We start from the raw sequence: 24413 nt of genomic DNA on the forward strand, positions 1-24413 counted from the left end.
GTTTGAAGGAGGTGTTGAGTGGGATTCCTCCGGAATCTGTCCTGGGTCCAGTATTGTTTAATATTTTAATTCATGATTTGAAAGATAAGATCAAGTGCAAGCTTGGCAAATTTGCACCAGGTTGAGTGGAGCTGCAGATACTCTTGAGAGTATGGCTAGGATTCAGAATGATCTGGACAGAGTGGAGAAATAGTCCACAATCAATCAGATCAGATTCAGGCAGAACAAATGCAAAGTCCTGCACTTGGGACAGAATTATTACATACACAAATACAGAATGGGAAATGACTAGCTGGGTTACAGTACTGCTGAGAAAGACCTGGTGGTTACAGTAGAATATAAGCTCAATGTGGGCCAATGGTTTACTCTTGTTGCAAAAAAGGCAACAGCATACTAGGCTGTATTAACAGAAGTGTCACCTGCAAATCAAAGTGATTTTCCTGCTCTATTCAGCACTGGTGAAGCTTCACCTGGAGCACTGTATCTAGTTTTGGGCCTCATACTTCAAGGACAGTTTGGAAAGGGTCCAGTGCAGAGCAACAAAAATGATAAGGAGCCTTGAGGCAAGCCTCACAAGGAAAGCCTGGAAGAACTGGGGTTATTTAGTCTGAAGAAAAGAAGACAGATGAGGAGATTTGACACCAGTCTTCAAATACCTGAAGGGCGATTACAGAAAAGACAGATTGATTTTTCTGCCGTGGCTGCAGTGGACACGACTCGGAGAAATGGCCTCAAGCTTCAGCAGGGGAAATTTAGGCTGGATATAAGGAACTTTCTGACTATGAAGAAGGTTATCAAGAAACCAGGCTACCTAAAGAAATCATGGAACTTACATCCTTGGAAGTTTTCAATAGCAGGTTGGACAGACGCTTGGCTGGGATGGTTTAGTCAGGGATGATCCTGTCTTAAACAGGGGACTACACTAGATGACCATGTGAGGTCCTTTTCAGCCATATTTTCCTATGATCCTATTTAGAACCAAAAGCATACTGAATGGAGACATCCTTAAAGACTAAGCCAACCCAGTCCCTGTCTGACTGCTTACTTGGTTCCAAAGAGACACTTTTACCAAGCTCACCGTCATAATATCTAAGCACCTTCCAACAGTGAATTAGACAATACATACAATATATGGTAGATATGGTAGATAGCTACCACATATGGTAGATTTTTAAGTACATATGCACTGCTATGCATTTATCTTATATAGACAGAACAAAGTAAATGGCCTATGAGCCTCAGAAATGCCACTGCTATAGGAGGAAGTGTCAGTGTGGCCAGTAGCCAGGGGCCTAATAGTCCCTGCACTGCAGCCACTGCAATTTTTGCCAGCAAAGTTACCTTTCCTGACTGCTGATTTCAACCACAAATGGCATCAGCTGCAGTATGGGGGCATCATAGGGTTCCTACAACTGAACCTCCTCATGCACTAGCAGCATCTCTCTCACATGGAGAGGAGGGCTGATGAAGGCACCAGGGCTACTGGGATGCGACCCCCACACTGCCTCTGTCAGCATCATGTAGGGTGGAGGGGAATGGCATGGATCATGTGATTGTGAGGTGTGGGAGGTAGAATTAGTGGCCTGTGGCACCAACTATAGTCTCTGTTATTAAAGGTTGCTGACCCATGGCTTAAAGAATGGACTTAATAATACATAGATATACAAAAATGAGACTTGTTCACCCAGCATACAATACTAGAGGGCTGAGAAAGGCCTTTGGCTCACAGACACAAATTAATTTGTCCTATAGGTAGCAGTAAACATTTATAGTAGCACCTAGAGGTCTCAAATTAGGATCACAAGGCCATTATCTGGAATACTGCCAGTGGGCTATAAGCCCTCTAGGACAGAGGTGATCTCTGCTAAAACAAGAGCATACTGATGCACCAGCAAAAGGCAAAGTTCTTATTCTTTGACATTCAGACCAACTAACGGCTCAAAGTGACAGCAGTTTAAATTCAGAGGCAAAAACAAAACCAAAATACCCTGAGGTTCTAACACCACTGTTTCATCATCTTCAACTGCTTCAGCCACAGCTACATGACTAGAAATTTAATAATCAGATGTGTTCAAAACACTGAATGCTATTTCTTTATTGCTCCTTGGATGTCACAGTTCACAATATCAAAATGCATACTGTTAAATGTAGCATACACCCTAAGATACATTTCTAATATTCCCCATCTGCTGAGAATTAACATTCTAGTTCTTTGTAATTTATTCAACTATTTGTAACTGAACCTCTTGGACCAATTTCTTGAAATAGAATAGTTCCCCAATTAAAAAAAAAAATCTAACCAATCAGGTGTTTCACACACAAGGGCTGCAGAATCACAAGGTAAGAGTGCTGTGAAAGGATACTTTATAAGGTAAGAGTGCTTCAGATCACTGGGGAATCATAACTGATGACTAGTTGACAAGTGAAGACTTAGTGAATTTAGATTTGGACACGTACATACCAAATTTAATTTATGCAGAGCACTGATGGCTGGCACTTCTTTGATATACAACCTCATCCCAGCTGTTGCCTTTGCAGTACTTGCTCTCTACATAGAGATAAGCACATGATCTGTTCTGGCTATAGAGCAGTTTACATGATTTTCCAGAAGCCAAACTCATTACCTGTGGGCCATCTGGTCTAAACCAGAAACAGAAGTTGAAAAGTAGGGAATTTGCCAACACTTACATGTCCTGAATGAAAAGCAGACAAATCTCAGCAAATGCCAAGGGATGAATGTGTCTGAAGAATGCTATTCTCTCTCCCTAGTTAAGGAGAGTAATCCAGGTCAGGATTAAGGTATCTTGCTAAGACAGCCTGCACTGCCACTGCTAGGGCTGCACTTCTGTGCATAATTTAAGAATTTGTAATGAAGCTGTTAATCCAGTATACATGCTCACAACTCAGGGAAAAACAAAATGAAAAGTGAAGAAAAAGTTGCTTTCTTCATTCCTTGCCATATTTATGTAACCCATTTTAGGGGAAATCAAGCAGCTTTGCTTAATTCAGATTTCTTCAGTTCACTTTTCTCTCTTTAGAGAAGTCAATTAAGCAGAACTTTGCACTGTTGAATACTCACTGCTCTACCAGTAGCTTCTCCTACTTTTCTAGCCATTGCAGCACTCATGATGCTAGGGCTAAATAGCCAAACAATCTAAGCTCCAGAAACAGCATCATGCAGGCTGAACTTCTATCCCTAAGCATATAAGCCAAGCATATGAGCCCGATTTGAAAACACTAACATGCCAAATATAGCATTCACTCTTCTTAAAGATCAGCAAGTCTTTTTTTTTTTTTAAAGCAGAAATGTCCAGTATCATGACCAAATGTATAATTCCTCTGCACCGATGGGTTCAGAATCTGTAGCCATGCAAATGTTAGGCCTAGGAAGGCATACATTTCAGATCTCAAGTCTCTCTCTAGTTGCTTGACATACAGATTTGCTCACGTTGTCTTAACAACAAAGCAGTGAGCTCCTACCTCCTGGGGGTTCAAATTCTGACATTTACATCAGCTTTAGTATTTGGGAGTGAAATCCTGATAATAACTGTATTCATTTATGCAGCAAGGCAAAGCTTTTAAAAAATCATTTATCTCTAAGAAAAGAATGGCTTCACAAGTCCCCTGCTGAATCTATACAAAAATTGCATCTCCTGTGGCTGAAAGCACACCCATATTGCACTGAGTTGGCAGCACAACAAACAGCTGCAAATAAAGAAAAGTCAGTGGCTTGATCATAGAAGAATCTTAGCACCTTTGTTAAGTACTGAAACCATTAGAATAAGGTTATCAAGGAAAAAGTCGGATTAGTGGGTCTAGACTGTGGGTTTTTTTTATAAGGGTGGGGAAATCAAATGCACATAATAAAGTGTTGTGACTCAGTGTTTGACTCAGTTACATTAGCATTATTTGAAAAGGTTATTAAACAATTGCCAATGTCAGATACTCAGAAGCAATTACTTGAGTCATGACTTACCTTTTTCTCAACTCTCCTCACCTTTGGCAGCTCAAAGTGAAATATAAAAAATTGCTTATTTTAAAACAAAACTGTTAAAGGTTAGTATCGAATACAAAAGATGAAGCAAGTAGCTTCACTACCTTTTTTGCCTTAGGTCTTATCTTACTCAGATCCATCCTTCATGTGTCATCTTGCCTGTGCATAAACAGAATACGATTATGAAGGCAGAACAGGTTTTAGTTGTCTAATTCCAGTCTGCCACTAGTGCTATAGTATTCATTCAACTTTTAACTATTTATGCATTAGTGACTGATAATCATGAATTTAAAATGCAACGATACTCAAATCAAAAGACCCTAAGACACCAACATAAACACACAGTACCCCAGACAGGGACTTGATTTACAGGGATCACAAGTTAGAACTGGTGTTTAAATTCTACAGTTAGCTGGCAGCTCACAAAGAGGATTTACTTGCTTACTGTTCCAAATATATCACCTATGTACTCTGAACCCCTTCACTGAAGTTCCTCCATTACAATCAAGTTTCTTCCCATCCTTGAAGGCCCCTCACAACTCGGGCCCTTCCCAGTTATCCATTCTTCTATATAGATTTTAAGTCATGAAGGCACCACTGTGATCATCTAATCTGACATAACACAGGCCAGACCAGATGAATTCCTTCTCCAACTTCAGGTCCAAAAGCTGTGGCTGAACACTGTCTTAACAAAGCAGTGAGCCTATTTTCTAGAAAAACAACCAGTCTTGATTTAAAGCTGTCTAAGAACAGAGACTCCATCAACCCTAGCTTAGTTGCCCCATTAACTTCACAGCTAAAATTACTGTGTCTTATTGGTACTCTGAATTCATCTACCTTCAACTGCTAGTCACTTGGATCATGTTATAACTAGATCTGCTAGGGTAAATATTATGAAAGCTGTATTCTGTATTATGAGATTTCTGATCTTTAATGAATTTATAGATTTAGCCCCTGATGTTTTTCAGTGTAAAGTACATTTTCTGATCCTGAAATCACTCACATGGCTCTCCTCCGAAACTTCTCCAATTTTTAGCATCCTTCTTGAATTGTGGATACCAGAACTGGACTAGAATTATTCCAGATTTGCCAATTAGGCTAGGCCTGACTGCTCACTTATCACAGCCAGTTTCATTTCTTCATCTATGTTGATCTGTAAAGCATGAAATAAGTCTGTTCTCACAACCTCTTGAAAAATACTTCTACCTTCCACATCCTGAAGGACCCACTTTTCTATGGGAAACTCCACAACTAGAGGACAGACTGAAGGGTGGGCTGACATAACTGCCAAGCAGAACTAGGGCCTTGTTGCACTTTACACTTGAGGATACTCAAATATTGATCAGTGTTGGTACTAACTTGAGTTTGGAGCAATCACACCTTAAAGCTAAAAACCTTCTCTGACTGTCCCTGACCTGCATGGCTGTGACTTGCCTCTAGAAGGCTGGTAAACAGGAGCCATATTGGACCTATAACTGTAAGCTTTCAGTAGAGAGTTGGTGAGCCAGGATAGGCTTCTGTCCCTGCTCTAGGTGCAGGTGTGTTGGAGAGATGGGTTGAGGGGCAGGAACATGAAGCTGGGAGATGGAAAGATAATGGAATGGGGGTGAGTAATGAAATGGGAGGTGGAAAAGATATGGGGACGAGGGGCGAAATGAAGGAAGTCAGCCACTAAAGGATAAAATAAGAAGTAAAAAAGAAGTAAAAATGAATAAAACGGAAGTAAATTAAAGAAGGTCTTGTGTTTTGATGGATTGGGATAGGTGGGGTGCTGGTTGTGCTTCCCAGAATGGCTGGAAGCTGGGACTGATGAGGGAATGTGCTTTTGAGAGTCCTACTGCCCCTGTCCCAGGAAGAAAGCCCTAGCTCATGGAGATCTGATCCAGCCCCTTGCTTTGGTCTCCCTACCCCTCCTACACCCCACTCCCAAACCCAACCATGCCCTGCAGCCTGGCTAGATGGCAAGTGCTCTGCAGGCTGTTTGCACAGGGTTGTACTTCTGGGGGTGGAAACACCACACCCACTAGAGCACAGTTCAGGGGGTGGAAACTTTATCCTTAGAGCAGGCAGGTGAGGAAAGGGACAGTGTATCCTGGTATGATGGATAACTGTAACTTGGGCGGCTCATCTGTGGGGAGTGGCTACACAGTAATGGAACAGAAGCTAGGTAACACAGATCAGAGATAAACTGCTCTGGAGCGGCATAACTTTAAGCTGCCTAAAGTGCCTTTAAAGCCTGTTTCAGCTGTTAATGCATGGACAATCCAGGGGTTAAGAGCTCCAGGAGCTGCCTAAAATGAATGTGTAACAAGGCCCCTAGACAGGAAAGCAAATGTAATTGCACAGGATTGCCACAATTTGATGCTATCCTTTCCCCCACCTTTAATCTGTTACTTGTCTTGGCAAATGACTGCTGGCCCAATAACTAGCTTTCCTGTAACCTATTTTTTATTAGAAACAAAAAAATGATGGAATATACTCTAGATATGTGCTATCTAAAGTATACAATGTATGCATACCAATGGTTTTAGAGCTACTTGCCCATCTGTAATTTCATTCTTCAAATGGAAGGAAAACAGGAAAGAAGATTTGCTACCTGAGAAAGTCAAAAGAGTGCACAAGAGTTACTAGTACTGTCAACAAAATTACTTTAATGTGCCCCAGTCTGTTATAAGCAAAACAAGCTTTTACAACATTTGCCTATAAATATTGGTAAAGCAATACTGCATTTAATAGCTATTACTCTTTAAAGTTATTTTCTTCATATATTTGGGTTGTGGTGTTTAACAAAACCTGCTGTTTTAAAACACCATTTGAAACAAGCACGAGCTTCCCCCGCTGTTAGAACACCTTACATTCTTTACTTACCCAAGTCGCAGAGATGAAACCAGACTTGGCTGGTTTCAGTTGTGGCTGAGAACAACTAAAGTGTTGGTTTCATTTCATTCTGAAACAAGGACATCTCAGAAAATGTTTATTTCATTATTTAATATAATGTGCAGGCCACATATTACCATAATGTTTATCCCGTGTTATTTGCCTGTGTTTTCTGCTTCAAAATTACTTCTTGCTATGCATGCCTGTAAATGAAGTGGTACAGATGCTGGTATAAAAAAATCACTCAAGAACACCTGTATATTTATAGGGAGTTACACAGGCAGGCAGTTATACTTGTCACAAAAGCTTTACAGCACCTTTAAATAGGAAAAAAGCTGAACATCTTGAGAGAACACTCAAGTTACTTTAATAATTCTAATTACCATTTATAATCAGCTTTTAGGAAAGTGCAACTTCTCCATCATGTATGCAAACACAGGCTGTTAATGGCACTCTGAGTAGGGCACCTAGCATAAACTTTGATTTATAGAAGACCAATACTGGAGGTCTTGTGCGTTCTGCCCTTCTAATACCCAAACAGTCTAATCTGGGTAGGCATAATGGGGCCTGGAAACTGAACCTTCAACCACAGGGAATAAAAGTAGAAGGGAAATGAAAAGGGAGTTTAACCTGAATGAAGGTGGAATAATCTACCTAGCACTTGCTGTAAAATAAAACCCTGCAGACAGGCAGCATCCACTGAGGAGCTGACATGTTCTTAATTCAGACCCTTGTTTACCTCCACAGTAATATGTTCATGGCCCTATATCCAAGTGTGATTTCTAAACAGCAATATACAAACCTAATAATCTTGATTAAAGTGAAAGCAGAACAAAATTGAGAAACGGGGAAGAGCACTTACATTTTACTATAGTCAATAGAAAGCAAAACAAAGTATATTACTTTACCAATAGCAATATAGGGTTTTTTCCCTTAACATATTGCTACTTACTGCCAGTTTTATCCCAGCATCCCTCTGTGAATGATATTATGAAAACAATCTTTGGAAGTTTGGATGGAGCAAACTAAAAGCACAGAAAAGTTCTGGCATAATAGTGTTACTCTGACATATTGTCATTTATGGCTCTACTGATCTTTGGCAGAAACTGCTGCAAACATTTGTACTAGATAAAAACATCAGGTAGCAAGCATGAAGCACAAGGTGATGCCATGAGCCATTGACTGAGGCTGACACAAAACTACCATCCAGTTTTATGACAGCTTTGGAAGCCATTGCAACAGCAAGCATACAACTTCTGACGATTGAAATTATAGGCCCAATCCTCTGAAGGCTCAACAAGCACAGAGCAATAGGCCCTACTAAAATCACTTGTGTTTTCTCACATGTGAGTGTCTGCCTACGCAGAAGTGATAGGATTAGCTACCCTGGAGGGAAATCATTATCAGAAGAACAAGTCCTGATCATCTCCTGGATACAGATCATTCACTTTATGTTCAAGTCCTTTATAAACTTAGTCCAGCAAGTACTACTTTGCTTTGCATCACTTGCAACAGTACCTTAGGGTTGAATAGTTTCTGATGATAAAAAGACAGAAAAAGGTCTGACTAATGGTGAAGCTGACACTCTCAAGTCTCACTAACGTGAATGGAAGCTAGAGTGTTTCAGAGCACCAACCATCTAATCTATCAAACCATGGGATTTTCCTTAATCCTTGCTAAATTTGGTCCAGCTTCGATATTTATTTCTTGAAGTACAGAGATAATTTAATTATAGTCCTCTGCTGGTATTGGAACCTCTTCTGGGTTGCATGCCCATCAAAAAGCTTGAAAAATGTATTAGACAACTACAAGCCTGAAGCCTTCTAGCCAGGAAGAAGAATATGTATGCCTTTTTAAAAGAAGTAAACCACTGGGGCTTTCCTTTTAAAAATAAGCTTCATCTGCCCAGGAGCTGGGTGTACTCATACCCATGTGTAATTTACACTGATTTTGTACACCAATGCAAAATCTGATACTGAATTAGGAATGGACAGATGTGCAGCTATCCTGTGTAGCTGTGCTTCATTACTAGGTGATGGGGAATATGTAAGAGCTTGTTTATTTTTAGCAACTAACTACCTTGGGGTGGACACTATCCAGCATGACCTTCCCTATTTATCTGATTTCCCTCACCCCCTGCCACAATTCAACACTTAATATTTAGCATACCAAACCTTGAGAGTCTTATCAAGCCAGCTCATTTTTTTTTTTTAAAGATGAAGTTTGGTTAACCAAGCTAACTGCTGAAAGATTTTTTTTGTTATCAACATCTTACTTAGTACCTAAAAATTCCAGTTTCAAATGTTAGTAATATCCAAAAATAAATAAAGATAACACATATCACATGCCCCTCCCCCCCCAGCAAAAAACAAAAAACCTAATCAGCAGATCTCAGTGCAATTGTAATTTGGGAATCTAATGGGTTGTTCCAGTGCTCTATTATATATTTATCACAGCATGCAAAGAATTCCTGCTAAAGCTTGCAAATGAAGCCAAGCAGAGTGGTAAAGAAGCATGGCACGTTAAATAAGCTAACTGCAGATGAACATGCATATATTTAAAGAGACTTGTGAAATGCCAGCTTTAGGAACCAAAAAAAAGTCACATTTGCAGAATGTATTTTGGAAAGCAGTAGCTCTGAAGAGAATGTAAGGGTCAGGATGGATAATCAACTGAACATGAATGCCCCAGTATGATGTGCCTACCAAGGGAGTAAGCCCTAATCTTGAACATACAGGCAGAGAAATGTACAGTGGAAGTAAGGCCATTGCATTACTGCTGCATGCAGCATTATTAAGACCACTGCTGGAATACTGTATCCACTTCTGTTGTTCATACTCCACAAAGGGTGAAAACAAATTTTCAAGTGTTCAGCAGAGAATCACAAGAATGCTTTGAAGTGTGAAAAAGATTCCTTACCAAGAAAGAATAAAGATGTTTTATCTACTTAATTCCTCTTAGGGAAGGTGAGTGATGACTACCCTTTTTTGAGAATCTACACCAGGAAAAGATATGAGAGTAGAAGTAGGTTTGAGAGGTGTAGCTGTAGAGGAAAGGCTATCCTAGCATAGGTTTAATCTCTAAATCCATATGAAGCACAGCTGTGGCAATTCAGGGTTAGCCTCTACTACTGCAGCAGCCAGTCCCAGGAATCTGTGCACACCTCTTCAACCTGAGTCCACTAATATGCCTCATTTCCCCCCTCCCAATTCAAAGGAGACTTGAGTTCCCCATTACTATATTCTTTCTGTCTGCCCCAAGGAAGATTATATGTCTTGTTCCTGTTGCCAATAATTGTCCTAAGATGCACTGAATAAGACTAACCTGATTTCCACACTTCTGAACAGCAGTTTTTGAACAGCAGTAACGAACTGAGAAGGTTCTTACCTCTTTCCACTGTGATGCAGCTTTAAAAAGAAAGAGCAGAGATTCTGAAAAGACCAAAGATTGGTCCTTTATACTGACAAGGTTCTTTCAAGCCAGAAAAAAGAATACAGGTTTCCCTCGCTTTATCCTGTACATGTGTTCCTAGAAAACAGCACATAACTTGAATTCGCATAAAGGGAACCCACTTTACAATGTAACAAATAGGGATATGTTCCAAGACCTCAACTATACCCATTTCTACCACTTTTACAAGACAATTTTGGTACCCACCAAAAGCAGACAGTACACACAAGCACAGGGTGGTGGTGAGTGTTCAGTTAGTGTGAAGAGGGGGTGGTGAAAGGTCTTCAGTGCCAGACTCCACATCACTTGTGGACCAGGGAGAGGGGTAGGTGATAAGCTAGAGGAATGCTTGGAAGCCATAACAGAGATGGCAACTAAAGCAACGTGTCACAAACACTGAGCGAGGAGCGTGGATCCACACAGGAGACTATATTTTGGTGTGCGTCACTCCCATAATGCACCACACAAAGCAGCTGACTGCGGGCTTCCACCACACCAATCAAATAAGAGTAAGTAAATTTACCTTGCATATAACAAACTTGGGGTATAAAAAGTAGGGCTGTGCAAAGCTTCCGGTGGCGATTCAATTCGGAAGAGATTCAGCCCAATTCAGTGGCCAAATCTCTGAATCCAAATCGAATGGGGGGACCAATTAAAAGGCCCGAATCGATTCAAAGCTCTCCGAATCTTCGGAAAAGATTTGGAGAGCTTTGATGATTCGGGCAGTCCCCGGTGACTGCAGCAGGGAGCAGCAGCTGACTCTGAGCTGGTAAGTACTAGAAGCAGGGATGGGGGAGCTGGGGGAGGGGAATATGGGGGACCCCTTCCAGCCCCCGCTCCCCAGCCCCCACACAGCTTCCCTCCCTCCCTCCCCGCCCCAGCTCCCAGCCCTTTAAAGAAAAGCCCCGGTGTTTACCAAGTGCTACCGGGAGTGGGAGACGATCCATGCTGCCCCCTACTGCCCCACGCTGCATGGTAGGCTCTGCACAAGACCCTTCTGATGCTCCCCCACAGGTGCCCTGCCTGATCCAGCTCTGGCCCTTTAAGAAAGAGAAAAGCCCTGGGTCTCACCGCGCCTGCAGTGGCCTTGGTGGGGGCTCATGCAAAGCCCCTACATGGCACAGAGCAGCAGGGAGCAGTGGGGATCACCCCTCCTCCCCACCCCGGCAGGAATGGTGAGTACTGGGCTTTTCTTGTTTTGTTTTTTTTCCTTAAAGGGCCGGAGCTGGCCCGGGCACAGCACCCATGGGGGGCCTGGGGGAATGGGTCAGGGAGCTCATGCAGAGCCCCCCACGCAGCGTGGGGCAGTGGGGGGCAGCCGGGATCATCCCCCCCCCCCGCCTGGCAGCACCCAGTGAGTCAGGGCTTTTTTTCCCCTGAAGAGCAGGGAGCTGGGGCAGGCAAGGCAGCCATTGCCAAGCTAGGACAGTGGGCAGGGGATGGGCCTAGTCTAGCTAATTCAGCCAAATCAATTCAGGACAGTTGAATCACTGTCCCCCGAATTGGCCAAATCCTAATTGAATGCTAGCCATTTTGCACAGGCCTAATAAAAAGGGTCACTGCATAAGAGCCAGTTCGCACATATAGAACCTGCATAAAGTGAGGGAAACTTGTAAACTCAGAGGCTAGTTTAAAACAAAAAAAGATTCTGCAGAGACTGTTACCATTTGGTAAAGAGAAATTACCTGTAGGGAAAGGGTAGATTTTTGAGCCTTACACATCAAAACATGAACATCCACAGCTCTGGATACTCACAGCCAGATCTTTCTCCACCTATTAGGTGCCAAGGGCAATCCTATTCTACTGTTCAAATCCCCAAATATCCATGAACACATCTATTTTTGTAATATGCCATCATCTTAGCTTTAAAAAAAAGCAAAGAGGAGGGGGTCTCACCTTAGCTTTCGTATGAACAGTTGTTCATGGACTTGACAGAGGTGAAATGGGATCACATTTAGGCACCTAAATAGACAGAGTAGGACCTAGCCTTTAAAGCAGTATTTCTCAACTGGTGTGCTGTGGTACCTCGGGGTACCAACAGATCCTTTAAGAGTGTGAGGAGATAAGCATAGGAGACACAGGTTTGAGGAAATAAGTGCAATCTCAGGCTCTTCCCTGCCTGGCCGCTTACCTGTCCTCCAATGCCCACTCTCTCTGGCAGGGAGAAAGAACTGTAATAAATTAGTTTTTTGAAATGGGGTACCATTCAATTCACAAAAGTTATAGAGGGGTGCCTCAAGTCCAAAAAGGTTGAGAAACACTGCCTTAAGATACTGTCTGGGAGGAGCATAGATTCAACTCAAATATTTGAGGAAAAGCATGTTTCTTGCTCATCTGACTTTCAAATGAAGCAAGCAGTACTGCTGCAGTACACCTCATGAAGCCAATGAAAAGCTAGGTATCTGATAAGGATTATGGGCTGAGGCTGAGGCAGTTTTAATGGGTTTTCTTCAAAGTCTGGGATTTTAAAAATTAAAGACAGACAGGCTCTCGTATACAAATTTAACTAAGCTTGCCCTTTTAGCAAGTAGCAAGTGTGGGCAAAACCTACTTAGTAGATAAGTATCCTATAAATGCTTTAAGGAAGTGAAAACTAAGGGCAGGCACTGAAAGTGTGATCTAGTGAGAAAGGACCTACTTGTTATGGTTACTGTGTGAACATGCAAATATATGAACATATACCAAATATAAAACTGTAAGTACAAGGAAGATTTTGTTTTGTGTTTTTACTTTTGCTTATTTTCAAAAAGAAATCTTGGTTTGTGCAAAATGCTATAGTTTCACGGAGGAAAGAAGAAGTGAGGAGGAGGTTGTTTTGGTTTTTGTTGCATTTTGTTTTGCTAACTAGTAAAATACACAGCACAGCCACGTACAAATTATTTAGGTAATTATGGAGGTTAATATGCATTTGTTTAAATTCCTCATCTTGTTTCTATTGTTAGAAAATGGTAAATAATGATTTTTTTATTTACTAGATTACTACATTTTTACACTCAAGATGTGTCGAGGCAAATTCAGATGGAAATGGGAATTGAATGACTATGTAGGAAGGCAACATTTTAACGGCTGTGGTAGATAAATGAAAAGGGGGGGGAGTACATTTTTAATAAATCAGATTTAAATGCAAAAGAAGTATTACCTCTAGTTTGTGGATCATCTATAGTCTCCATTCCTATCACTTCTAGTAGCATAGTTCATCCCTCCCATACCTATTTTTATTCATAGATTCAGAATTTTAAAAGAAGGAACATTTATTTTCCTCTTTCAATCCATTTCTCAGCTTTGAATAAGCGAGCCAGGAACTGAACTAGTTGAATAAACTGAAATGAAGGAAATATTCCTCACTGCATATGAAGAAGGAACTACTAATCTCAAAAACTGGTTTTATCATTTCAGCAAATTTTGATTCTGGCTATAGGTCTATACATCTGAAACTGTTGATCCATAAAATAGGAAATGTTTTGGTGAAAAATCTTACATTTGACATAGTTGAATGCTGTCTGGTTTCATGGTAGGGTGCAATCTGGACTGCTCGACCTCCTGATTTCAGACCTTTGGGGCAGTCCTGCCACTGAGCCAGGAGACTAAGTTCCATGAATACGCCTATACCATTTCCAGTGCACTACTGAGTGCACCACTGGGAAGCATGGCAGTGCCCATCCCCTCCTGTTCTGCTGTCTTCAGTATAGTTGAAAGCAGCAGCAATGGGGTGCTCCCAAGGTTGGCTTAACCACTTTATTCCCATGGTTGGTGCACATGAAGAATGAGTATGTGGCAAGGCAAGGATGCACATTTCAGTTGCACCCTGAAAGCAGTACAGATATAAGATGTGCATCTAAGCTCTGATGCCAGTTCCATGGGGCTTCAAAGCTCTTTATTACAAAGCTGGGATCCTGGAACTCTTTGAGGGCCACAGGGGTTCTGAGTTTCTTACTGCAAAGCTAGGAGCCTGGTAGAGCCACCAAAATAAATAAAATCAAGGCTCAGACAGTTTAAGCTCCCTATTTTGCAGTCCTGAAACAGGCATCCACAGTCCCTAAACTACTGTACTACTTCTGGTCAGGCACCCACAAGAGACTGCTGGACCAAGATTACTGGAGCCCTGGGACTGTCTGCATGGCTGTGCGACAGATTCTGAAATCTTCAGCTCCTGGCTGTTACTGACATTCTTATCAGTTGTACCAGGCTTTTAGTGCCGCTGGGAGCATATTAAGTTTTGAAAACACCATGTGTCAGTGTTTCTGAAATGAACATTTTGGAGGAGTGTTTAAAAATGTTCTGCATGCTAAACAAACTGGAAATCCCAATTTCTAGACAGCTCTAGCTCCTGGTGCTTAACTAGCTACTTCCAGCTGATTTCTTTGGACTTCTTTAAAACTGATTAGCAAACATTTTTCCTTTTCTCCAAATGATTATAAATGATTACCCTATGCATATGCCTTGAAAAAGGTTGTGAGAACCTGTTTAATATTACAATTTAAAATTGATTTTTTTTAAAAATATGTATTTAAATTTAGAATATTTCATTTGTATTTTAACCATCCTATGGAAATCCAGACCACTTCAAACTTACAACTATCATTATAGGAAACAGGGCAGGATACAATTTAATTAATTACATCTCAGAAACAAGATTCCTTTGTAACCAAAAACTTCTGGGAAAGGCTTTTTCTCAACCAGGAATGCTTTAGTAGACAGCATTTTTTCCCCTATCTTACATTCTGGAGATCGGGATCTCCTGAAGACATTTGACTTCTTCAGGTAACAAATCCCTGAAAGCCCAGTCATAGTCCTGAGCCATGTTGTGCTAATGTATAAAAAATGATGATTCCTGATGCAAGGAATATATTACTATACAGGAAGAGATAAACAGGTGGATAAAACAAACAGTGGGTGCACAAAGACACAACAGGACGATATAGGTGAGCAAGTAGTCTCAGCAAAACAACTGCTTAATCATTATCAAGATTTTTGCTGCATCTCAGCAAAGAGCTCTAAGAAATGATCTGAAGAATGACCATGATATGGTTTTACCACATGAGAAACTCTTTACATACTAGGAACATAAAGCATGAGCATACTTGTCTTCACCCATTCTTCTTCTCTTCAGTGTTTCTATTCAAATGAAATAACCAGTTTTACCAAGACACTTCCTCATTTCACCACAGCTGCAGCAAGAGCAGGGGTCTAAGGATGCTCACCAGGTCAGCAAATATTGTGGCTCAGATTCTTAGTTCCAAATAAAATTTTGGTAGACCCTATGCACTCAGGGGTCAGTAACCTGCTACCAGTGATAATCTAAAGTAACATAGCCCAGCCCTAAGGCAGGCTGTTGCTCATAACCCATCTACCACCACTTCCCTTGCCAGAGATTCCCTCTGCTGCCAGGTGCTGCCAAACACCACCAGTTCTCACTGCCATTAATCCCCTCCCACCTAGATTACCACCAAATGCTGTTGTGGGATAGATCAAATCTCTCTGCAGGCCAGATATGGCCTGTGGGCTGTAGGTCGCCAACCCCCACTCTATAGCCAATAATGGAAACATCCAACAGGTTCCTATTTACAGGTGTCATAGGTTAATGAAAAGCACACCAAAACACCAAGGATACTGATCTTGGGTTAATTTGGCCACTTGCAAAAGCATTAAATGGAATCAGACTACACTGAAATGTGTGTTAAAAAAAACCAAGCCATGTAGAATACTAGATTAAGATACAACTCTGATAAATTGTTAATTTAATATCTCTGATTTGGAACGGCAGATGTTTTGAGACACTAATCATGAGCATCCATGGGTAGCAATATTCATCTGTGTTACAGTAGAAATTATGAATTAAACAGATCAGTTGGTGACTTTCAAATAAAACAACCTGCATAAACACAGAAGATATTAGTCTCAACTCCTGCTGTGCATCAGCTACATTCAAGGTCAAACCTAGTAGTCTTTTCTATATTTAAAGAGTAATGAAGATGCCAGGCATCAAGTATCCATAAATTGCTTTAATTTAAGTGAAAAGCATTTCCTAGATTAACAATGTATTAAAGACACAAATATCACAGAGATGTTTAAAAGATGCCATTCTGAGGCACAGAATGCATTAATTTACCACAAAACATTTGTATATTAATTTAAGAAGCACTCATCCAACAGAGCACTCCAGCAGAGTTGAATAGATACAAAAACAAAGCAAAGCTTCTGATTCACTGGGAATACAAGGCGAATTAGGATTCCTGAGTATGTGCTCAAATTCTGTTTTATTAAAAGGGAAGATGATCTTTATTTTCATTCTTCTGAAAAGATGTTTGTCTCCCCTCTTATCAGTGTGATCTCCAGCCTGACTCATGGTATATATACCTTTGCCACCTCGTATTAGCCCAAGGGGAAGACTCACTGTTCCATTAATAAAGAACATTTTCAAAGCTACTGGAAACAAGATAAGTCTTTCAGGATAAAAAATAAATAAATAAATAAATACATAAAAGGACTGCTTTCCCTTCCTTTGCTTTCCTCCCTCCTTCTCCTCTTACGTCTCCCCATGCAAATAAAATAAAGAGTTATAGAACATCCTCCTTGCCAGAATACTCAGGAAGGTCAACAATTCCAGTTGCTAGAGCTGTTGTGCTACACTGAAAATTATAAAAATAATGCTAAGTGGCATTTGAATTTATAATGTATTCTCCTTGATGGTCTAAATGAAAGGCACTTCAGAGCAGGAAAGAGAAAAAGCGCTGAATAACTGTCACCAATATTAGGCTCTATCATCTGTTCCGTGAAGGATACTACAGTAATGACTAGTGAGATATTTCCTGTTCCCCTAAAAGGGCCTCATCTCATAATGCATATGTAAAACAAAAAATGTCCCCTGCCAGCAACTTTTCACTGCTTTAAAAAACAGTGTCAAGAATACTTAGCCTCAGCATACTGCAAACGAGTTGGAAATCAAATTTTAAGACATCAGGTTGTTTGAAATGTAGAAAGTGCTTTTACTTTCAACTTTTTTCCATCAAATAAGAAATCATCCTCAGTAAGGAACACAGTTAAAATGATGGCTGGGACATAACTGCACTTAGCTGGGAATGGATGGGGAGAAGAAAGACACTTTGAAATTTTGTGCTTAAAACACACAGCTATGACAAGCTGCTCAGGACAAAAAAAAAGGAGGAAAGAAAACCAGTGTAACATTTGCTAGACAATGTTTTGTCAGAGATGCGTTTTCCAGTCTCAGAGAGCTCATGAAAATTCATATCACATTATAAAATTTAACAGTATGAGCTTGTTCAGCGTTTTAAACCTCATTTTGGAAAGGTTTTGCTCAGCTGCTTTAATTTGCTTGGGCTGAAAGCAAGCCTGCAAGATCGCAGTGGAACAGTATATTTCCAAATTTCGTTAAAATATCTGCAACGATTTTTTATTTTAATTACCTAACAGGCAGCTAAAGCGAAGCATCTTGAGGTTTGTTGCTCACTTCAAACTTTTGCAGAAAGCCGTATTAATCAAGCACTTAAAAACTACTGCTATAAGAATCTCAGGTTGGAAAAACCATAGCTTTGAACCCCATGAAAAGGGAAGCAAACAGCTGTAGCAATTCCACAGAAACTTTGAAAAAATTCAGTCACAATTTCTTCCCTTGCTTCTAAACAGTGTGTGGGGGAAGATAGTTACCCCAGTCCTTTACAGGATTGAGCCTATTCCCCCTCCTGTCCCCCCACCCTCTCCCCCACTTTGTTGGTTCAGATCCACCAGCCTGCACTCTTCCACAAGCGCTGGAATTTGGGGAGTATTACTACTCCCACACAAGAAATGAAGACTGATCTTGTTCTCTCCCCTTCTCCTTTTGCACATCAGCACAAGACACAAGATGGCACAAGATGGATTACAGCCCAGATATGTTATCTAGAAGTGCACTGATACACTGGTCTGATATAGGATTGGCTCAGAGAAAACAGAATGCATCAGAAAATTGGCTCAATGTGGCCGATAAGTGCCACAGCGCAGCACATAGATAGCAAGGAGCGCAGCCCAGCAGTGTGGAGAGCTGCATGCAGCCAGTAAGTCTGTTGTGGTGGAAGGGGAGGGGGGAGGAAAGGGCGTGGGGTGGGGGGCAGATCAACACCCCCTGTGGTGAGGGAGGGGGGCTGGGGCAAGCGCTGACCAGCAGGGGCGGGGCAGGGCAGGCGTGGGACAGAGCCGCGGCTCATCTGGAGGACGCAGCTCCTACCGCTGCACACACCCCAGGAGGGCAGGGGGCATGTGCCCCCAGATCTGTGTGGGGCACGAGAGGGCTGGACTGCAGCTGTAGGCTGGGGCCAAGGCTGTGCCGGGCTCTTCCCAGCAGGAGGGGGGAGTTTTAGGAATTTGGGGTGGGGAATTTTACAGCAAATGTTGGGGGCTGCAACTCCCCATACCCCTCTCCCAGTGCCACTACCGTCCACCCTGAACACAGCCCGGTGAAGCCTGGACCCCAGCCTGCAGCTTCGGCTTACCTCGCCCACACCCCATGCAGATCCAGGGGCACATGCCCCCCATGTCCTCCCAGGGTGCACACAGCGGTGGGAACCGCCTCCTAAATGAGCTGTGGCTCCGTCCCGCACTTGCCCCGCCCCACCCCAGCAGCACCTGCCCCAGCCCCACTCCTCCCTCACTGCAGGGCCTTGTTCTGTCCCTCACAACCCTTCCCTCCCCCCTCCCCTCCCACCACAACAGACTTACCAGCTGCATGCAGCTCTCCACGCTGTATCGGAAATCGGATCGGTATCGGCTGATATGCCTCCTTAAAAATCGGGTATTGGTATTGGCCCCAAAATCTCTATCGGTGCACCCCTAATGTTATCAGATTTTAAGTATTTATTTTAAATGGTAATAGTTTTTTACTGCCTATGGAGAAGTATTACAAACTGTAGGACTGAACCGACCTCAGCAAACCATCTAAGTTCAATAAATCTGCACCAAGGCAGAATAAAGTATTTCTAGACCAGGGCTGTCCAACGAGAGGCCCACAAGCAGTTAACCCATGGTTTGCAGGTCCCTGCAGCTGCCTCTCCAGTCACACAATGAGTAAGAGCCCAGAGGGGGGCCTGCACACTGCCAGTGCGGCCCTATGCAGTGCAGAGAGAGCCGGGGGGAGGGAAGAGGCTGCTCCTGCAGTGAAAGGCCCAAGCAGGTGCACTCCCCACCCCCACTCAACAGAAGTTAAGACAGCCTGTTTTAGATCCCCAGAATATGTCTCTGAAATTTGTTCTAAAAAACCGCCAAGGAAAGAGTTTCCATGACCTCCCTAAGTAGATTGTTCTGGCTTTCACTACCCTAGCAGTTAATCAGGGTTTTCCTAAAACACAATTTAAATCTTTTTTGTTGAAAATAAGCTGATTTCTTCTCGTCCTTTCCCTTGTGACCATTGTCCTTTCCCTTGTGATCACATTCCCCTCTGTATTACCCTTCTATGTAACAGAAGGCTTGTGTCCCCTCTGAATCTTCTTTTATTCTAGATTAAACAAATGCAGTTTTTTCAATCTTTTTTTCCCTACATTTACTGTTTTCTGAACCTCTTATACCCATTGCTTTCCATTAGACTTTCTCCAATACGTTTTCCTGGAAGTTAGTTTCCAAAACTAAACAGTACTTTAGCCGAAGCCTCACCAGCAGCAGCACAGCAATTTTCTCCTGTTTTACACAAGATGCTCCTATTAACACATCTAAGAATGAACTTTGCCTTTTGTGCAACAGCATCACATTACTGACTCATTCATTTTGTAGTCTATTAAAAGCCCCTGATCCTCTTCTGCCATATGGCTGCTGTGCCAGTTATTCCTTGTTTAATATTTGCACATTTTGTTTATCCTTCCTCTGTGTAATGCTTTGCACAGGTCTTTATCCAATTTCATCTTCTTGCTTTCAAAACTTCTTTCCCATTTATCCAGATTATTTTGGATTCTGATCCTGTCTCTCCCAGTACACAACCCTCCCAGCTTAGTGTTATCTATTATGTTTAAGTGCACACGCTCTTCCATCATCCAAATCATTAATGAAAATTTTAGGGTTGTGTATTTGACTGGTTAAATAAAGTTTGGTCAACTGAACAGTCAAATATCTCTCAAAATTGTAAAAAACAGCCAACAGTTCCAAACAATACACAGAAAAAGCACAAATTTTCCATTAAGAAATGATTTTTTAAATCATATTTCTGTCACAAAAAATCACAAAAAAAAAAATATTTTTTGTAAAATTGCTACTATCTTTGCCCAATCAAAAATATGAAGTCTATTGACTACTCAATTGACAATATTTGACTGGTCAGTTGACCAGTTTACCAACCCTAGAAAATACTGAATATAAACAGAGCCTTGGAAATGCCTCCCACTTTGGCAATTGATACCAGCTCTTCCAGAGCACTTTTTCAGCTACCACTTTACAGTGATTTCACGTAGAAAGAATGTCATGGCAAATCAAAAGGCATATCATATATCTGTAACTAACCAGTCCTTTCTGGGGATCCCTGTTTTGGGATCAAAGTTGTCAAATTATGACAACTTCCCGGCTTCTAAAACTGGGTGTCAAAAATATGGACCTGGGGGCTAGATCTGACCAATGAATCAACATGATCCACCCCAAGGTTCACTGGACTGAGCCTCATATGCCAGCCTTGGCCCTGCGTGCTGCACGCAGCACATAAGCTAGACCCAGCACCATGTACTCTGCACACAGCACAGAGGGTCAGTCTGGGACACATGCTGCATACAGCACACTGTCTCTGAGCTGGTCCAGATCAGGCTGCCCTGGAGCCGGTACAAAGGGCTTGTCCAGGGAAACGTTACACGCTGCACATGTGGTCAGGCCAGCTCTGTCCGCCGCATGCAGCACACAGTGGTCCCAAGGCTCACAGTGCATGAATCACGCAGAGCTGCACAGGGCGTGCGCTGCCTACAGAGCACTGGCCAGACACATTACGGGGCACATCACAGCTGCAGCATAGGCTGCACACGCACCCTAGACTGACCTACTATACTGCCAACAACACATACCCCGTGTCAGCCTGGGGGCCAGAGCATGGTACTATGTGGGCATGTGAGCTGCATCCAGTGCTACAGGCTAGAGACCCAGGAGGTCGGTCCTGGTCCAGCCCACAGACCAGCCCAGCAAGCCTCATTCAGCCCATGGGGCTGGATGAGTTTGCCACCCCTGATCTAAAACAAGGTAATTATCAGATGAACAAGAAATTTGGTTTTCTAGTCAACTACAACGCTGACAGAGCAATGGCCAGTGTTCTGCCACAGCGTCTCAAGACATTCTGGAGACTGTTGTTCACTTCCTGACTATATCCAGCCTACTCTGTAAGTGTTATTTTAAGAATTTTCAGAAGGAAATAGCAACTTCTACTGATTTATTTACAACTTGGTCATAATCTTGAATACTGAGTCCCATAAGGCAAATGAAAACATACCGTTTGATGATTTTTGCCTTTTCCTAGGAAGCATCTTATTGTGGCATAGGTAATAGCTAATATTTTTGTGCTGACTGACTTATACTGAGGATCAAGCTTTTTCATACACATCCAATATTCTCACACTAGATTTGTTATAAATTAATGAAGTGTAAAACCCCATAAATCCTTACTTGTGCTACTAATACCTCCTTGGATTACTGGAACTGAAAGGTACTTTAAAAATCTACTTTACTCTAGACCATTTTAATTGTTTATGCTCAATATAGATAAGCCTCCAAACTTCTCGAGGCCTTAAGAAACTCTTTTGGAGGCACAGCACTATTATTCTGCCCGACTCTCCCTCTCCAACTGAAAAATTCTTAATGGAAATAAGTTACTGGTACCTTTCATGGTTCTATCAAATTGTTATGGTGTATAAATCAGAAGTTATTCCCAATTTACGTGTGTTCTTTCATAAAGAGATGAGTTTCTTCCATCTACAGGTCGGGGGTTTGGTTTTTTTTGGTTTTTTTTTGTTTTGTTTTGTTTTTTTGTTTTTTACAGGTCACCTTTCTGTTATCCTCAAGACAGATGTTGCACAAGGATAGAGGTTCACTCTGGAGGGCATAAACACCTCGGTACATGTTCTGACAAACAACAAATCAAGTAAAAAGCATGGTATTAGATTATAAAGTCAGTGACACAGCAAATGTCATTGCTTTATTACTACTTTGTGAAGGGATTTCTGCTTTTGGTGACAACAAAAGTGCCTGTAAAGTAACCACTGACAACCCATCTTCAACTATGAGGTTATTTACCCGTATGTTTAAAAAAAAACTAACAAACAAGTTTTTAATGCCCATGCTGTATAGGAAGCCAATCTTCTACACAGTTCTGCCATGCGTCTAATAACTGTTATAAATCATACATACATCCCCACTTTTTGACTTAGTAGGACAAACTGCAATGTAGAACAATTCAAATACATTGCCTTCAAAATTCAAATTTCAAGTCACGTCCTATGAAAGAAGCAAGTGGTAATAGAAAAAAGTGATACCCCAAAACCCAGGACAAGGTGCTTTTTTAGTTTCTACTTAGTGTCCAAGATTTCACATAGGGACAGACTGTATTTACTCAATTCCATTGTGACGGGCTAGCTGGCAGTGACTTAGCCCAGGGGTTTTGAAGGGGTAAAAGATGATTGGAGGACTTGGGATTCCCTTTCCTCACCAATCAGGCCCCAGAGACTCGCACTCCGTGTCCCCTGATTGGCCCCTTGGGTCACCTGGAGGGGGATAAAAGGGGCAGCGCAGCTGACTCAAGAGACACCAGCGAGGGACCACAAGGAAGGAGTTTCAAAGAGCTGGGCCAGCGGGGCGGAAGCAGTTGCCCCTGAAGGAGTGAGACCTGCAGGCAGCAGTTGGACCCTCAGCAGCGTGGTGTGTGGCCAGCAGGAGAGGCTCCCCGCTGGGCTCCAGGATCGCCTATGAGAGGCTGTGCCCAGCAGGAGAGGCTCCCCTGCTCCAGCAAGGATCTGAGCAGCGACCTGAGAGGTTCCCAGCTCTGCTTCCAGCTCCAAGAAAGGCCAGGCAGCTCGATGTGAGGCCGGAGCTCTGGGAAAGTCAAGACCCCTCACAGCTTGGAGCAGTCCTAGTGGCTGTGTGGCAGTGTTTCTGCCTACCATGTGGGAGATCTGAGTTCCAATCCCAGCTGGAGTGATTTGGTGATTGAGCTAACAAGGGAAAAAAAAATCTTCTTGCAGTGGAAAGGGGCCATTGTGTTTTCTCCCTTTCTCCCCCTCCAGGTTCCTAGGCCCTATATTCCTTGTCAGTTGACATTTTGTGCCTTTTTATATTTCACCAACCAGTATTATTTGTCCTGCTGTTTGTTTTATATTTTGTTAACCCTGTCTTTTGTCAATGATTGTAAGTGTCTAACCTTTGTTGAATCCTGCCCCCTTGGGGTGGTGTAGTGTCCCCCAGGGGGGACCCTGGCTTATGCCTGTTATGTTTCCAGTACTGTTCTTTCATTAAAAGGTATGTGGTTAAGGCCCACTGGTGATCTGGCTCTGCTCTATAGGGGGAGGAGAGTCCCTACATTTCCCACAGCACTTATGCACCTGCTTTGATCCCTTCAATTGGAGAGGGGATACCTCTTGGAGTACTTCCTGGATTACACCATGATGAGGTATTTTCCTCCATTCAATATAGGGAAAACAAATCCTCATCTTAGAATTGGGTATTAAGTCAAAATGCAGTACCTGCAGGCAGCACTAGGTTCTGTGCTAGTCTCTGGCTCTGCACCGATTGCCTCGCTGCTCCCTGGCTCAGCAGGGAGCCAAGGAGCAGTGCGGTGAGAGCATCAGCACCAAGTCAGAGAGCAATGCAGGACCCAATGGAAATTCTCTTGCCACTCCCTAGCTGAGCCCTGGGTACTGCTGCACCCCAGCAGAAGCTCCAGGGGAAGGTGGTACCAATCCCTTTATTTTAGCTACGTTTTATTATAAAGTATTTCTGCAAGCATTTCCTTGCAAAACTTCCACAGCCCTCTGCAGTGATGTTTTGCAATCCAACAGAGAAAATACCATCAGATTATAAATACCTTTTCTTTTTCCCCATGAAATTCAGCTTTATTTTTTTTTATTTTTTTTGCCAAGCTATAGCCTCATTT

General features: G+C 42.3%; 1 protein-coding gene and 1 long non-coding RNA gene across 8 annotated transcripts in view; both read right to left on the reverse strand.

Annotated features, from left to right (window-relative positions):
* The window catches only part of CHID1 (chitinase domain containing 1), a 285318-nt gene that overhangs the window by 202550 nt on the left and 58355 nt on the right, over nt 1-24413 (reverse strand). The gene's annotated exons all lie outside the window — the stretch shown is intronic.
* On the reverse strand, nt 4098-7215 carry LOC109282603 (uncharacterized). Its single transcript, XR_002089632.2, has 3 exons — nt 6514-7215; nt 4998-5147; nt 4098-4153 (listed from the first exon to the last, which is right to left on the reverse strand). It is a non-coding gene; the product is annotated as an uncharacterized LOC109282603 (long non-coding RNA).

The sequence above is a fragment of the Alligator mississippiensis genome, chromosome 2 (assembly GCF_030867095.1).
Source record: "Alligator mississippiensis isolate rAllMis1 chromosome 2, rAllMis1, whole genome shotgun sequence".
Taxonomy (NCBI): domain Eukaryota; kingdom Metazoa; phylum Chordata; order Crocodylia; family Alligatoridae; genus Alligator; species Alligator mississippiensis.